The sequence below is a fragment of the Acartia tonsa genome, chromosome 2, assembly GCF_053477335.1.
Source record: "Acartia tonsa isolate MP-2025a chromosome 2, ASM5347733v1, whole genome shotgun sequence".
In the NCBI taxonomy this organism is placed as follows: domain Eukaryota; kingdom Metazoa; phylum Arthropoda; class Copepoda; order Calanoida; family Acartiidae; genus Acartia; species Acartia tonsa.
Genome location: NC_137261.1, coordinates 48,132,115 through 48,149,176, shown reverse-complemented (window position 1 = coordinate 48,149,176; position 17,062 = coordinate 48,132,115). Strand labels below are relative to the sequence as shown.

The 17,062-nt window shown below is 29.6% G+C and overlaps 1 protein-coding gene across 28 annotated transcripts in view; it reads left to right on the top strand.

Annotated features, from left to right (window-relative positions):
• The first annotated feature begins 371 nt into the window (after window positions 1-371).
• LOC145312035 (neuronal acetylcholine receptor subunit alpha-7-like) overlaps window positions 372-17,062 on the top strand; it is an 86,533-nt gene continuing 69,842 nt past the window's right edge. For 27 of the 28 annotated variants that reach the window (XM_080151167.1, XM_080151164.1, XM_080151158.1 and 24 more), the window contains exons 1-2: window positions 373-833; window positions 6,624-6,799. The gene's annotated coding sequence lies outside the window, so the exon portion shown is untranslated. Of the gene's footprint in view, window positions 834-6,623; window positions 6,800-17,062 lie in introns of all 28 variants that reach the window. The other variant, XM_080151144.1, reaches the window with a different exon arrangement.

The window sequence follows — 17,062 nt, the reverse complement described above, 5'->3', positions numbered from 1 at the left end:
AACCATACGTCTTAACACACACAGGCTCATCACATACCCGCACAAAAGTTGGGAGAAGTTTCTTTTAAGTTTTGGGGGGGGGGGGGAGGTGGGAGATGAAAATTTGGAGAAATTAGGGCGGAGACGGGAGGGCAAAATGATTGAGGATAACTAAAGGGAGGATACACAGATGAAAAGTAAAGAAGAAACTAGGGGATGCTAAAGACCCACACATACACACACATTGTGGATAACATATATACATTTGAGGGCTTATAAGGTATGGAAGAGGGCTACGGGGGGGTAAGAAGAGGCTTGGTTTATAAGTAAGGTATGATGATGTCGCCCCTGCTTGAGAGGAGAGTATGTGTGTGTATAATACATCTGGAGACCAGTTTGCCAGCGGGCTTCAAGCGCCCAGGTTCTCAGATTAAAAGCACACTCACATACAAATACACACACACACACACACTCACACACGAGAAAAGCTCTTCTTCCTTCGGTGAGGTGGCAGTGTATGTATTTTAGACATTACACACTCACCCACCCTAAGATGTATATATGATATATATACATATACACATATAACTTGGTAGTATACATAGTAGCTGATAGCAGCCTGTAAAGTCAGGTACCTCTCCAAGGATCCTGACTAGCTACTTCCAGTCACATACAATTTTTTTTCTCAACACCAATCTAACCCCCCCGCCGCTCCTAACTCCTATCCAGGGGGTGGGCCGGGGACTCCCGAGTTATTGAGTATTAAGGGGGCGGAGTTATGAACCTGGAGGAGGTGGCTACCACCAGGATCTGCCAGCCACAGTTTCATAGCCTTTCCATGCTTGTCAAATCAGGTAAATTTTTTTTTTATATTTCTAGTATTGTTCTTATTTCAAGTATGATATTATAATCGCATATTTTTATTTATCCAAAAGTTTATATTTCGTCACATATGATTCAACCCTATAATACGAGGGAAAAAACTGAAAGATTGTAGCATTTTTAAAAGTAAAGCTTTATCCTAAGAAATTTTCACTATTTATAGCAGACTGATTAAAATTCATTAAAATTTTTTTTTGCACATTCTGACCCAATATTGTGATTGGATTGTTCCTACATTGTATTCTAATTGGTCAAATAAAGGCATTAACCATCATGCCTTTTTATATTTATTGTTGAACTATACTTGAATTAACAGGTTTTAATATTATATTAGAATATCTTGCTTTATTATGCACAAAACTTAAACACAACTTTCAAAATTCATAATTAAAAAACTTTTATCTAAAGTCAGGCTGTCGCTTGATATTATTTATAAAAATTCTGGCTTAACAAGAATTCTTAATAATTGTATTATGGGTATATAAGTCGTTTCATAAAGCTCTTATTTTGTATGTAATGTATATATGTTTACAAATCACACTATAGGTCTTGCTAAACTATTTTCAGTATTCTAGGATAACTAGTGTGTTTCATAAAACTCTTATTGTATTTATAGGAACTAAACCAGTTCAAAATTTTAATTTATTTGTAAATTTAAGTTTGTACACTGATTTTTTTTATCTTCTTTTATCTATTAAAAATCTAACTCGTGTTTAAATATTCTTAACAAATTTCTTTATTAAGACGTATTTCTCGTTTTACAGTTATAAAGATAGTAATAGTTTATATCTTTTAATTCTTTTATCTGGAAAAGATTAACAATAGTTTCAAGATTAAAAGCCTAAATTAAGTTTCTTCATCAAAATTTTAGTAAAGGAATTAAAACATTTATTTCTTAATAGACAAGTAAAGGGTTTTATTGTAGAAATCTTAGATTACTATACATATAAATCCACAATTTCCATTGGAAATCTGTATTTATGAGATTAAAGTAATACAGGATATTTAAAAGATACAGTATCTTGTGTTATATAAAGTAATAAGATTTTTTGTAACTTAAGGTTTTCATAACTAATGAACCTATCGTGTTCTCCTTTTCTGGAAAGATCCATATAGATTCTAGGATGGTTTTAGGCTATTTTTTGCGTTTACCTACATACAAAGCCTCTATATGCTAGGGGGCGCAGCCACTAGTTTGGTCTAATCTTCTACATATAGATTGAATGGTTTATTAGATTCACTGTTAGTGTTAACCATAGAGAGGGGACAATGGGCTGTTTATTTATAAAGTTTTATAATAACGTTTTCTTATTCGTTGGCTTAACAACTTTGGGAACTGGTGAATTTTGTGGTTGATTCATTAAATTCAGTGTTTTATTGTGTGAACCACTAATTGTAATCTACAGAAGGGGTAATTTTGTGTATCATCATTGGGGATTTACATCAATTTATCGGCCAGTGTCCTATCCCTTTAAATACCTGGTGTTAACCATGTTTGAAAGTTATAGCTTTGTGTTTAGTCGGGTACAATAGCAACCCAAAGTTGGACCAAATCAAGGAGGGAGGGGTCAATTGTAGTTAAAATGCTAAGTTTTTCTCCACAAAATTTATAAGTATCAGAGACATAGTTTTATATAAGAATTGGGGAAAATCAATTCATCGTCTATTGACGTATCTCTGATTCCCTGGAGGCACTCTAGTCTCTATGATATTCAACTTTACCTAAGTTTGCTCAAGTTATGTGGTATTCAGATTATAAACATTAGCCTAAGTCTAAAATACAATCAATAACCTAACCTGGTGCTGTTATAATATCAACATAGAGCTAATAGCATAGTGCGATTGAAAGAACATCGTTTTGTTATAGGTATAGAAGTTATTTTTCGTTCTTTGAAACAACCCGTAGGAACATGAAGAAATTATTTCTGGTTCTCTGTTAAAATATACATCAAATTTATTTCAAGTGTTAATTGATATATAATATATCTAAACTTTTAAAGATATTCAAAAAAAGCCTTTAAATATATTTGTCGAATTTTTTAACATAGAACTTACACTTTTTCACCGTATTTTTTCTTATTGTCTTTAAAGATCTTAAAATTCAGTTTCTTCTGTCTCTGTACAGTTGTGGTGCTTAATACTGGACATAATGTAGACGCTTTATCAAGCAAATTTCCCTTTATTATAGTGCATAAATATTCTAGCCAAAGCCACATTTGTTCAACTTTTTCAAATGTGAGTAAACAAAAAAGTTATAATGGAATTTTTTTACTAATTGTTAGTTTTTGAATAGGGCTGTTTTCAATAATCATATAAGTGGTTAAACCCGATGTTTGTATATGTTTGTTTGTGTGTGTGTGTGTGTGTGAGTATGTGAATGAATTTGAGTATTCAGCAAACATATTTTAAAATTTTGTTGGTGTACAATTATTTTGTAAATATGTATGTAAATATCTTTTTGATAGCAGTGTAATTGGAACTTAACTCAATTATTTCTCCCCCCTCTATTCTACTCGGACAGGGAAAATACAATGTAGATGAAATTAGTTTATAGCCCTTACTCCTGTACCCTTCAAATATTTACAAGCTCCAAAAGAGAAATTTTACACATATTATTAAGTTTCTTAATATTTATCGGTATTGCACTATCCCTTTATCCCTGTCGTATGTTACAATATGTATTGAACGTTCTTTTCTCTATTCAACATTATTAATCACTAGCGTCTGCGCCCCTAGCATCTAGGGGCTCTATATTCGAAAGGATATGGAAGGGCAGAAATATACCTTAAAACCATACCCAGGCTTATTTATAAAAATAAAATAGCCTAAAACCATCTCAGGTCCTATAAGAAGCTTCCCTCTAAAAGAGAACCATATCGGTTCTGTGGTGAGCGAGATCCTTCGCTACAAACAAAAAAAGCTTAGTACTTTGTATATAGGATTGAAATTTTTTCTCTTTCAAAGTATTTCTTTTCTTAAAAGTCACTTTTTCTGTTCTTCTAGCAGTGTTGTAGGGGGAGAGGGTGGATGATTTGATTTACTGTTAATCATCTATTCTATAAATATTTCTGGGCCTTCATACGCAAAATATAACAATGAATAAACATTACATGTATGTTCAGTCGTTTGGCCGCCAAAAGCCTTTAAGGTTTTGAGTTAAAGATATTCTAGTACGAATTATTAGATTATTAGATAATTTCTTTTTATATAGAAGTGAAATATATGATTTTATTTTTATAATGGCTTCATAAGCTATAAGAAAAGCTTAATTTTATGAATTTATTGATTTACCTAGATACATAAGCTTTATAGCTAAATTTGTATGAAATTATTTTATGTAACTAAGTCTCAGAGTGCCTATGAATCAGATAGAAGCACAAAAGGGTATAATAAGCATATTGTTTAAGATAAAGAGAAAGGTTGGAGCCACAAACATATTTCTGTTTTCTAGGGATATAATATTTTAGCTTTTACGTCATTAAAAAGATTTTAAATTCCAAATAAGATCATTTTTATTGTAGTTACCCGTTTATTAACAAGTTTACAGTAATAAACTTGTTCTATATCGAATTATAAGTTACAAAACCAAAATTAATCAAAATTATTCTAGTTCTAGTTCATCTCTGTCAAAAAATATCTTGGAAAGTATAAATATGTCGAAAAAAACATGTATTTCAAACCTTATTTGGGCTAGTCTGGGTTAGGGCTATTTTTTAGGTAATTTTAAGATACGAGTCTTGTTTAAGTTACTTATCAAGAAATATTGTCTTACATCAAAAAATAGAACTTGTAAAAAGAATAGTTCTCACCCTTTTAATCTGTTTAATGATAAAACCAATAAAAGATAATAGTACAGTAAGAAACAGTTATATGTTCTTGGCTCTAACTATGAGAGGAAGAGGTTAGCTTGATGATTATTCAGATGATTAAGCATACTAAGGTCAAAGGGGGGGGGGGGAATATCATTATACAATACAATCATTTTACCTTTTATGCGGATTAATTTTTATCAATATATCTCTGTATCTCATGGAGGGGTGTTACATCTGAAGAAAATATCAACAATTATGTTTTGATTGGCAAAAAAGTCGAGACTTTATATTTTTTTCAGTAAATGTTTATAGCTGGCTTGTCATCAAAGTTTTATTATTCATAAAACTGAGGTGGATCATGATTATGTATGATTAATAATATATCAACAATCAACATATCATGATTATTACCGTCAGAATGTAGGCAGTCAGCCTTAATCAACCTATTAAATCAACAAAGCAGAGGTGGATTCTTTAAAAATTTGGGTCGCTGCATCGCTGCCTCGCCAAAATTGTTTTTGTGAAAAATCCTCTGAAATCATATTAAAAATCTACAATTTTTTAAAAAAATCATAGAAGAGCTATCAACATAAGATTTTATTTAATTTTTATAAATGTTTTATGTGATTTTGGAGGATTTTTCACAAAAACAATTTGGCGAGGCAGCGATGAAAAATCCTCCAAAATCACATAAAACATTTACAAAAATTAAATAAAACCTATGTTCTGACGATAATAATCACGACATGTTGATATATTATTGATCATACAATACAAAAAGTTTAAAATATAAATCCTATTTTTTGAAACTCAGCAAAAAGGCTAATCTAATAGATATATACTATGTTGTAAGAAAGCTGTAGCTAGCTAATACTGAAAATGATTGAAAGATTAGTGTAAAAAGAAAATCTATACAAAACTAGGACAAACACAATGAAAACAGATTAGCTGGTATTATCCATATTTTAGATTATTTCTTAAAGCACATTTGAGAGATATTGCTTGTTAATCGTAATAAATGTAAAATCATGAATACATTTATATTTCTTAATAAGTTATTGTGATAAAAAGCAGGGAGGGAGGGGACATTGGGCTGTTAATTACACTAGTCTCCAATGTTTTATAACAACATGTTCTTATTCGTTGGTTGGCTTAACAACTATGGGGACTGTTTATTGAATTTTTATTGGTTGGTTTATCTACTTTTTCACCATTAATTGTATATACAATTACACAAAGGGTAATTTTGTGTATTATCATTGGGAATGTACATCAATTTATCGGCCATTGTCTTATCCCTTTAGATCCTTGAATAAAAAGATATATAAGTACATGTGTTTAAGTGTAATTGTTAATTTGGCAAGAATTATTACATTAACTAATTATATGAGAAGCTTCTGTAAGTGTATTTCTTGTCACGTATTACAATAAACAATATAATAACTAAGGATAAAAACTTTCAATATTTACATCAAATAAGCACCTATCATATGCTCTGTAATCGAAAGGTTAGAAAGGGGATGAAAGGATAGCTTCAAACCATCCCAAGACTTTAATCAGAAATTGAAATAGCCTAATACCATCAATGGATCTTTGTGACTCTTAGCTAAAATAGAGAACCCAATTAGTTAAGTAGTTGTTGAGATCTTAAGCTTCAGACAAAAAACCCGTACAACTTTATATAATAGAATATACCTTACATATTTTATTACAAATCAAATGCTTTGTTGAATTCAAATTGCTTATAATTCATTTTTTACTTTTGATCTTATATGTATATATGAAAATTCGTTTCATATGATTAAAGTTGCTTTTTATTGTTACAATTATAACTCTTTACTATACTTAGTAATTTTGAAATAGAATTATTAATAAGGTTCTAAATAATTTCCAACTTGGTCTATTGTTTCTGAAAGTTTGATAATTGATGATGAATTGTATTTATTTCAGACAAGGTGTTAGCTTGCTGGGTATGATCCTCAGTGGTATGTCTGTCAGTTGTACATACAGCCAATACAGCCAAAGTAGTACATACAGCCAATACAGCCAGAGTAGTACATACAGCAGCCACGCAATATAACAGTAGAACTAATTGAGACATCTGTGATATAAAGTTTAATAATAAGGTAAGCTAATATTATATTTTGTTCATATTTTAAATTTTAACCAATATCATAAAATAGCTTCAATTAAATTAAGCTAAAGTAAAAAACTATTTTAGTATAAACGAATAATTTTTTCAGTTAATAGATAAATAAGCAAATTTTCATAAATATATTGTATAAAAACCACTATAAATTTAAATACAAAATAATAAAACTGTTTTCTAAACTGTTTAGTTTAACTGTTTTTAACTTCCAGATTTTTTTAATAACTCAAAAAGTCCACTAAATTTAGAAATCTTAAAATCAAACAAATATCATCTACTAAAAATGTTTTGTATTTTTGGATACATATGGTATACTACATATGAAGCTTAAAGCTGTATTTATCATCAAGAGATGAAAAAAATATGAAAGCACGGTAGTTTTTCTAAAATAAAATTGAATTGAAAATGTAAAACCTAGCAGAAATAAAATAGTTTTGATAATAATATTAGTTGAGGTAATTTCTTGCTGTGTCTTACCATTTCTTGCTGTGTGGATTATGTTTTCTTAATTGGCTTCCCAACTCTTTACAAGTCAGACCTTCAAATTACTTGTTTTTATTATGGGATGGTTTCATCATAGGTATTTCAACAAGGCTTAAAAATAAAATTCTTTGTAGATTAATGTCATGTAGTTTACAAAATTTCAAACGTTTATACGTGCAAAATTGTATGTTAAGAATCAGTAAAATAAATTGTAAAATTTTTTTTCATTTCTAAATTCGCAAAACCTTATTGGCGTAAATTCTGTTGTAACTTACTAAAATATATCCTGATAATATTTCCTTCTTGGCAATATAGGCATTTTTATACGATAGAAACTTTATGAAGGCCATATATTTGCAATGTCAATAAGATTAAGATATTTGCACATGCCCGCACACACACACACACCCACACACACACACACTCACACCCACACACACACACTAACATGCGAAACACTTGGTTTTTGTGAGTTAACCTCTGAACTAGACAATTTTTATTTCTTTTCCATCTCTATCCACACACAAAAACATAAATTCAATTTCTTTTGTATGTGCAATCCTGTTTTTAGAAGAAAAATATTTATGTTTTATTTATTGTCTCTAATTGATATATAAATCCTAGAAAAGGGGTTAAATGTTACAACGCTTGACCAAACTCAGCTTATACCAATAACGAAATTAATTCGGGAAAAAATCACAGGTTATACCTATTCCTGGACCAAACTATTCCAATAGACACCATATTAGAAGGTAACATGACGTCAATCGGGATACTTCGGCATAAATTGTCCCCTATTGTATGAGACACTTTTACCATCTTCATTTTCTCGTTTGGACGAGCTTCGCTTTTATTGATGTTTTTATTCTTGTTTTAGTTATTTTTCTACTATTACTTTTACTCTCTTAAGCTAGAAAAAGAAAAACACTTTTTCTTTACTTTATTGACATATATATAGAATTGAAAATAATATCTAAATAATTGTAATTTTTGTAAAAGTCATGGTTGATATAATTTGTTGTTTTGAACATGTTGATGTCTGGTTAAATAATAATATCTTAATAAAATTTCTCAAACTAAATTAAGGGGAAATGTTTCATTTAAAGTAAAACTTTTTTCTCTTTAATTTTCCAAAATTAAAGTGTCTTTTAATATAGGACTTTTTCTGTTTGTGATAATTACGGTATAAGTACATATTTTAATGAATACATTAAAAAAATACGATATAAGCAGCTAAAACTGTCAATGATTTGATAACTATGATTTTATTAAAATTTTGCGCAGTTTTCTTGCTACCTAGACAAGGCATTTATTTAGCAAGGAAATAGAAATAGTTCAATGACTCAAATATTACTCAAAATATAATCTAAAATGTAGTTATTTTTTTAATTAAAATTTTTAAAGTAATTTGAAAATGCGTAAAATGTCCTAACAACTATCTACAATTATCAATATTTGACATATGCTTTGTGGATTTATTTAATCAATTTAAAGCATGTGACATCATTGTTTCATGTTTACCTATCCCTGGCTAGCCATCATCCCATCTGCAACACTCTTATTGATTCTAGACATAAACCAACACTGCTACATTTACTTTTATCGCCTATGGACCACCCGATACCCCGTTCTAAGTTTAAGAGCGCATCTGTATTTCCTCTAAGTTCATACGTCTATACCTACAAGAACGTAAGGTGTAAAATTCATCATATTAACCTTTTTGGTTAAATATTTATAAATTAGATTATGAAAAGAATAATTTATTTTTCAGTATGGCTTCGAAACCGTTAATATCCGATGGATTAGAACTGGTTCCTTGCCATACTGAAGAATCATGTTTAGCATCATATTACACACAATTTTCCTCGGAGCTAACAAATCTCGGGGCTGATTTAATTCTTTGATTTTTTTATCCGTTAAAGCATAATATGATGCGCTAAATAATTATTAAAAGCTTCTTTTGGGTATGGGTAAGAATGTAACAGGAAGCTTTATGGGTTACTTTATGATTAGGGGGGGGGGGGATATTAATTTATTTTACTGGCGGAAAAAGTAATTTCTCCAACCAACACTCAACTTATACAAATATAGAAATATAGACTTTCTTTCTTTACTACACTTCAAATATTGGAACAAATACAAAAATATTAAACCTTTGTTTCATTCTTTAATATGTAAGAATAGTTATTTTTTTCATCTTATTACAAACAGTTTTCCACGGGTTTAAAAATGTACAATTAAAACCAGTATTTTTGACAACCCCGTTTTTAATCTTATGATTGTACATTTTTATATTCGTAGAAAACTGAATATATATTACGATGCTATACGTGATTTTTCAGTATGGCTGAGAATCGGTTCTAATCCATCTGTTATTAATCGGTTTCGAGTAATATTTTTACTCAAATCTAATCAACTCTGCCTTATAAAAGAAGGGCTTTTATCATTTAAAAAATAATTTATTTTGAATTTTAAATAATGAAGATCCTTACCATACTAATACATAATTTGACTTTTTCTCTCTACAATGGAAATGTTGTTTGTTTATTTATCCTTTCTCACTATGATGAGATAAAAATCCAGTTTTCTCGCTTCACCAAATGTTCGCTGAGGTGTAAATCAACAGAAAAAATTCTGTCAATATAAATCAACATTTTTGATTTATCATTCAAGGCTTCAATAAACAATTTACAGCCTAAAACTGATATTTATGTATCTATAAAATAATGTAGAAATTTTAATTGAAGCACAATATCTTATCTAAGAACTTTAATATTTTTTTTGAACACAGTAATAGTGTCTGACTGATTATGACGTAACAAAAAAAATTAGCCAATGAGAGGCCACTTTAAATTTTACCATTGGTCAATAACGGCCTCTCATTGGCTAATTTTTTTTTGTTACGTCATAATCAGTCAGACACTATTACTGTGTTCATTTTTTTTAATTGACATACTATTTATCCACTTGCTTGACTGTTATTATTACGCCAACATAATGCCTCATATTAAACATTACTTTTAGTCCAAACATTTTACTTTATATCAAAGAATTTTGTTTAAATGTCAATGAATGTATTTTATCATACTTCAATTGACATCAAGTTTAACAGATTATTAAAATAATTGCTAATTGCACATAATCTCCCTTGTATAAAAATTATATAAAGAATGCTAAAATTGAACAAAAGTTAATATTTTTGTAAACAAAAGAAAAGCTAAACCATGATGGAACCAGTTAACAAATTTAAATATTCAAATTTTTCTTGTTATTCAAATATAGAATAATATTATGAATAGTTAATAAGTTTTTTCTTCTAGTTTTAGATGATGGAAATGTAAAATTAATGGACTTTATTTAAGATTTCTTTTGCATAGCTACCTTATAATTAAAGTCCTTGTCATGTTTCCTAAGAAAATAAAAATGAACTTAATATATATGTTCCGGGTTAACAAAACTGGTATTAATTGTATGATTTTTATTTTAATATTGGAGGAAAATTGTCTTTAATTCGATTCTACATGATTTTTTTAGTATGGCTGAGAACAGGTTCTAATCCAGGGGATATTAATCGGTTTCGAAGCCATACTGAAAAAAAATAATTCTGTTATTGTTGCGCAATTTTTGCACATAATTGTCCGTGTTATTTTTTTCGGCTGGTGAATTTTCTAAGAATATTTTGCACTTTTTGCCAAATTTGAATTTGAAATTGGTCCAATGTTTTTGCGCTTCCCAGAGAGATTGAGATTTATAGTCGAGCTTAATAAGAGGGATTGACAGCCGCATACACTGTGGGCCGCTAATTTTTTCTTCAAATTTAAGTCATAGAAAGCTTAGTAGCTGCCGCTAAACTGTTCCTAGCTGAAGTAGTCATTCATCATAAACCATTGATCACTAAGCGTCTTACCGTAGTAAAAACACTGCCAAAATAATCAAAGGCCGTAACACGTGAAACAAATTTGCGGATGCCTAGCTTTTACATTTTTTCTTCTCTAGTTAAGATGTTTTTAAAATAATAATTTGGTATAATAAATCATTTTGAGCCTACAGAATATTCATTTATTTTGGGAATTTTGTATTAATGTTAATCTATTTTGTCCTACATTCTTGAATATGTTGTTGTTGTTGTAAACATTTTTAAAAGCGAAGCTTTTCTATAATTAGGGTCGGTCCGTCCGTACGTCCGTACGTCCGTCCGTCCGTCCGTACGTCCGTACGTCCGTACGTCCGTAACGGATAGCTTTTTTCGTTAATTTAGGCATGTTAGGATTGTCCTATCGATTTCAAATTTTGCATGGTGATTCCTTTAATAGTTAGGTATGATTTAGAAAGCGTAGCAACTCTATAATCATTACCAAAATGTCCGTACGTCTGTTTTAAACATGTTGATTTTTTTACTTTTTAACAACAAATTTTTATGTGATCAAATCATCCGATTGATCTGATTTTTGGTATATTGATTCCTGGGAGAACAAAGTATAATGTTATAAGCGAAGCAACTCTATAATCAAGTCCTTAAAATGTAGGTATGGCCATAAACATTATCCTGAATAAAGCATTTTTTAAAACAAATTTACTTAGAATTTTGCTTCGACTCTTATATATTTATATTCTGATTATTTAGTTCTGACAATATATAAGTGTTAATGTCCGTTTGTCCTACCGTTTCAGTGCTTCGCTTTTATGGATGTTGTCATCCTTGTTGTATTATATGAATATTGTGCTTGAAAACAGGAATCTAAAGGGATAAGACAATGGCCGATAGATTGATGTTTAAATTCCCAGTAATGATGCACGAAATTACCCCTCCTCTACATCAAAATTAGTGGTTAAAACGTTTGGACACTTGATGTAGATCCCCAGTAATGATACATGAAATTATCCCTCCTCTATATCCAAATTAGTGGTTGAAACGTTTGAACACTCAATTTAAAGAACCAACCAATCAAAATTAAATAAAAGTCCAAAAGTTGTTGAGTTAATGTATCAGAAAATGTTATTACTTAATCTTGGGAACTAGTGTAATAAACAGCCAAATGTCCCCTCCCTCCCTGCTGTAATATATATACTCATTCTTTTATATAAAGGATCTGCCACACACTAACTTATCAAGTTTAAGACTAATTGAGCCTTGAAGAAATAAAAAAAACATCAATATACATTTGTTTTTAAGTAATTCCTTAAATCAAACACCTTGATAAAATCAAAAAAGGCAACTTTTCTTTCATTGACTTCTTTCTTAAATACATCCTGATGTTTTTTTATGTAATAATATTATAAAACTAAGGGTTAGATTTGTTTTATGGCTTATAAGAAATATTTGATAAGATTGAAATATTTCTTGATTTGATGGAGGAATATTGTGATTTATGTACTATACATCTCTTTGATTTATTGGTATTTTTACAGAAAACAGGAGAATGGCTAGTTTGAGTAGAGTTGGATCAGGCCTGCTAAGAATGGAAGCATTATGCTGACATTAATTTTAGCATGCTGTCTGATAAATTATTGACATACTGTAATAAGATCTTATTTGCTTGACATTTAAGTTGGTGTAAGTCAAATCAAGATATGTATATCTTTTTACTTTGTAATGCTATGTTAATAATTGTATTCTGTATTTTGTTGTATATTGATATAATGCCAGCATTATTGTTCAACATTGTAATTAATGTGCTTTAAGTCAATTATCCAGAAACATTTTCACTAGACATATTTCCTATGATTCAACCATTTTCAACCGTATTCATTCATGGAAATATATTCATAATAAATAAGCTTTTAAAAACAGCATGGGGTAGAGAAAATTATTCGACCATTTTGATTGATTTACAAAATTTAGATTTTGTAGCATTTTTAATTAATAATTTTATTTCCAGTATAGCTTCCAAACCTATTAATATCCGCTTGATTAGAACCGGTTCTTAGCAATAATGAAAAATTATGTATAACTTTGTATTACAGACAATTTTCCACGAATATTAAAACAAAATCATGAAATTAATACCATCTACTTCCGGCTATCAAAACTGAGTTTAATCTTATATTTTTTCATTTTTATATCCTTGGTAAGCTGTCTATAATACGATGCGATAAATAACTATTCTGCTGTTCTTGTTATTTAGAATATTAGGCCCTGCAAGTAGCTGACTAGCTGTGGTTTTAGCCTTATTAGCATATTTATGTAAATTCAGAAAGGTTGCATAGAAAATTATAAAGTTTTAGTTTATACAAAAACAAATATGTACTTTGGCCATAAATATTTATAAAAGTGTGGTTTAACTTTTTTTTATTTTCAAGGGAGGGAATGGTCAATAAATTCCCCTCCCTAAAGACAGAATTAAACACATTAAAAACTGAAGATTAATTTATCATCTGTTGTCCTATTACAGAATATATTTAAACTAATTTAATTTTGTTAAAGGATAATAATAAAACCAAAAAAATGACAATATTGATAATTTTATTTAAATGCATATTGAAAAAAGATAACACAATAAAAATACTACATCAAAAAACGTGGATGTTACTAAATTATTCTCCAATGTATCGAATAATAATTATAAAATGAATATTTCCTGATTATCTAATCATTAGGGCTGAGTAATTACCATTCTTACTGTTTACATTTCTCTAGCCTCAGATATTTACAAATATACAGGGTGCCCGGGGAAATTTTATTATATTTTTTTTGGCGCATTTTTGGTCTTTTTAAATACCACTGATGTAAACTTCAATGGATTAATTAAAGAAAAATAATACATAGCCACTTCAGAATAAATGATCTGATTGGGGGGCCCTGTACGTGTTTAAAATCTGCGAATTTTCAGAAAAAAAACATCAAAAATATATTTATCGCACTTTGTACTTACATTCATAGTGTTGGCTAGAAATATTAATGCAGTATATAGCTTTTTTTACCTCTATTCTTTTTTAGAAGTTCAGAAGGTAACTAACATGTTAAATTATATATCATAAAATAGGTGATTTGATTTTTAGATACATTAAACAAAAAATAGACGAAAATTGCAGTTGGTTCTAGGGTTAAAGAAATTTGTTATATGAATAAATATTATTTTTTATGTTTTATGTGAAGTTATTTGTGTATGTTTACCTACCGTTTATTTACAAAAGTATGAACATGTGTGCTTAAGCAAAATAGAACAATAATTACTTGCTAGCAGCAAAGCTTTTATACAATTAATTCAAAATAATCTGATGTTTTTTTCCTTAGACTTAGTTTATTTAGTCTTAAAGGTATATAAAGTTAGGTTTAATAATGTATCTGACGTAATTATTTTGTATACAAATTTTTATGTTGTGATTGGTACTCTTTTACTTACTTTCCAGAAGCTCTTCTTAGTGCCTATAATCCATTATTTCACTATGACGTCATTTGGGATACTTTGGTCAAAAGTTTTTTTTAATTTATCCCCCTTTTTTATGGGCACTATAAAGAGCTTCTATATTCCAGCTTAAAACCATGATACAAATGTAAATTTTAGTACTTAAAAATTTTAAATTGAAAAAATAGACCCATCCCCTTACCTATTATTTTCGAAGCATGCAGACCTTCCTGAGTTAAAAATGTGAGCCTGTGTAAAAAGAAAATGTTAGTCATGTTGTGTGCAAATTGAAAATGAACAAAAAGGATGCACACACCAAAAGAGAATCATGGACAGTTATTCTGCTTTTTTATCTAATTGAAATCTTATAAATTTCAAACATTATTTAAAAAGAATTGAATGCCCTGGCCCATTAACGGGTGGAAAATCATAAATAAACAGTTCGAACTTTTCGATAAAGGTATTTTTTTCTTTTTTTAATGAATATGACAATTTATTAAAGATACATAATACACTAAATTAATCCCATTTTATATACCTACAAAAAATCACATTTTTAAATCGATTAAAATGTTTGAAAACATGTATCTCTCCATGGCTACAGCTGAAGAGATCTCTACAATTATAGAAGATAGAGAATGGAAGAATTGGGAGTTGGAGGTTTACACAAAAGAAATCGGGAAGGTTATCGGAGAATTAGTAAGATCCATCCATCCATCCATCCATACACAATTATATCTTATAATTAACAATATTGCTGCGGTCTTAGGAGGCAGTTTTGGGATGGGAGAAGAGTTGGGGTAGGGTGGATATTTGAGGTTGCATTTTTGTACTTTCATTTTTGCTAATTAAAAAAGATTAACATGTTTTTTCCACAAACAAATATAGATAATTAGCAAAACATATATTTTATAATTTTGAAAATATAAGTATTTTTTTCTGCATTAAATATCTTTACTCATCAATTCAGGATAAGTATTTTTTGCATATTTTTTCATCCTATATTGGATTAAATAACAAGCCAACTAATGTAAAATAGAAAAAGTATAATAGCTGCGCAGATCCGAAAATTTTATCTTTTAATTGAACTTTTGAACCTACTTACCTATCTTATCTGGTAGTAATGAATTTGTCGTCAATTTAGCTTGCTAATATGGACCTCATTTATTGGTCAGTTCGTCCATCCATCAGGAGGGGATGGGGAAAAGGGGGTAAATGGGGAGATATAGTTATTTTAGCCAGCTGCAAGTATTACTTTATCAGAGTACATGCAAATCTGGTGCAACATCCAAGTAATATTATATTGATTCTGGAAGTATAATTTTTATTTAACCTCGAATTTAACTAAGAAAAAGAAACATGGTTTGCTCACACTTACAATGGAAGCCACAGAAAATGTATGTATATGCAGGGATCAAAAGAGATAAGACAATGGCCGGTCATTAATGTATATCTCCAATGACGATACACAAAATTACCCCTTCTGTAGATTATAATTAGATGTTGAAACGTTTGGAAATTCAACTTAATGAACTAACCAATCAAAATTAAGTCCCCAAAGTTGTTGAGCCAACGAATTAGAAATCGTTATCATAAAACTTTGGGGAATAGTGCAATAAACAGCCCATTGTCCCCTTCCTTCCTGATATATACATATATGTGTTTAAGTGTATATTAGAAAAAGAAGAAAACACAAAAGGATCCTCATTGATTTGGTGAGACCTTTCCTTTTTTTACTGTTGCCAAATAATGTCCCAATTTTAAATCAAAAGTTCAACTATTTATTGAATATACTTTCTGTGTATGCATTTTCTTTTAAAAGAAACTTTAGGCCTATTTATTAAAGTTTATATCTAAAGTAAGATTCCAATCATTTGATCATTTATTTATTATTGTGTAATAAAAGATCAATGAAATGGCTGAGAAAAATGTCTCAATCTATAATACAAAGTAGAACGATGTCTGTCTGTTTGTTTGTTTGTCTGTCTGTTTGTTTGTTTGTAGCAAAGGATCTCGCTAACCACTGAACCGATCGGGTTCTCCTTAACAGGGTAGATTCTCATATGTCCCTGGAAGGTTTATAACTATTTTGGGGGAGAGTACCACCACCCTCCCTAGAGAAATTAATTTTTTTTTAAATTTCTCAATTTTAGAAAGAGAGTTCAACGAAAAACAAACATCAAACGTAAATTTTTTTTACTTTTTCTTTTAGAATCTAAAATAAGAAATTGAATTACTAAATTCGACTCTCTCCTCCTCAAGTGCCCCTAGAGGCCTCTAGGGGCGTAGCCGCTAGTTTAAATTAAAGGGGAAAGTGTTTAAGAAAACTACTCGTATGGAGAATTAATTATGGTTGGTGTATAGCAAAGGAAAACAAGGACTACTACGTCCAGAGAAACAAATTTTCAACC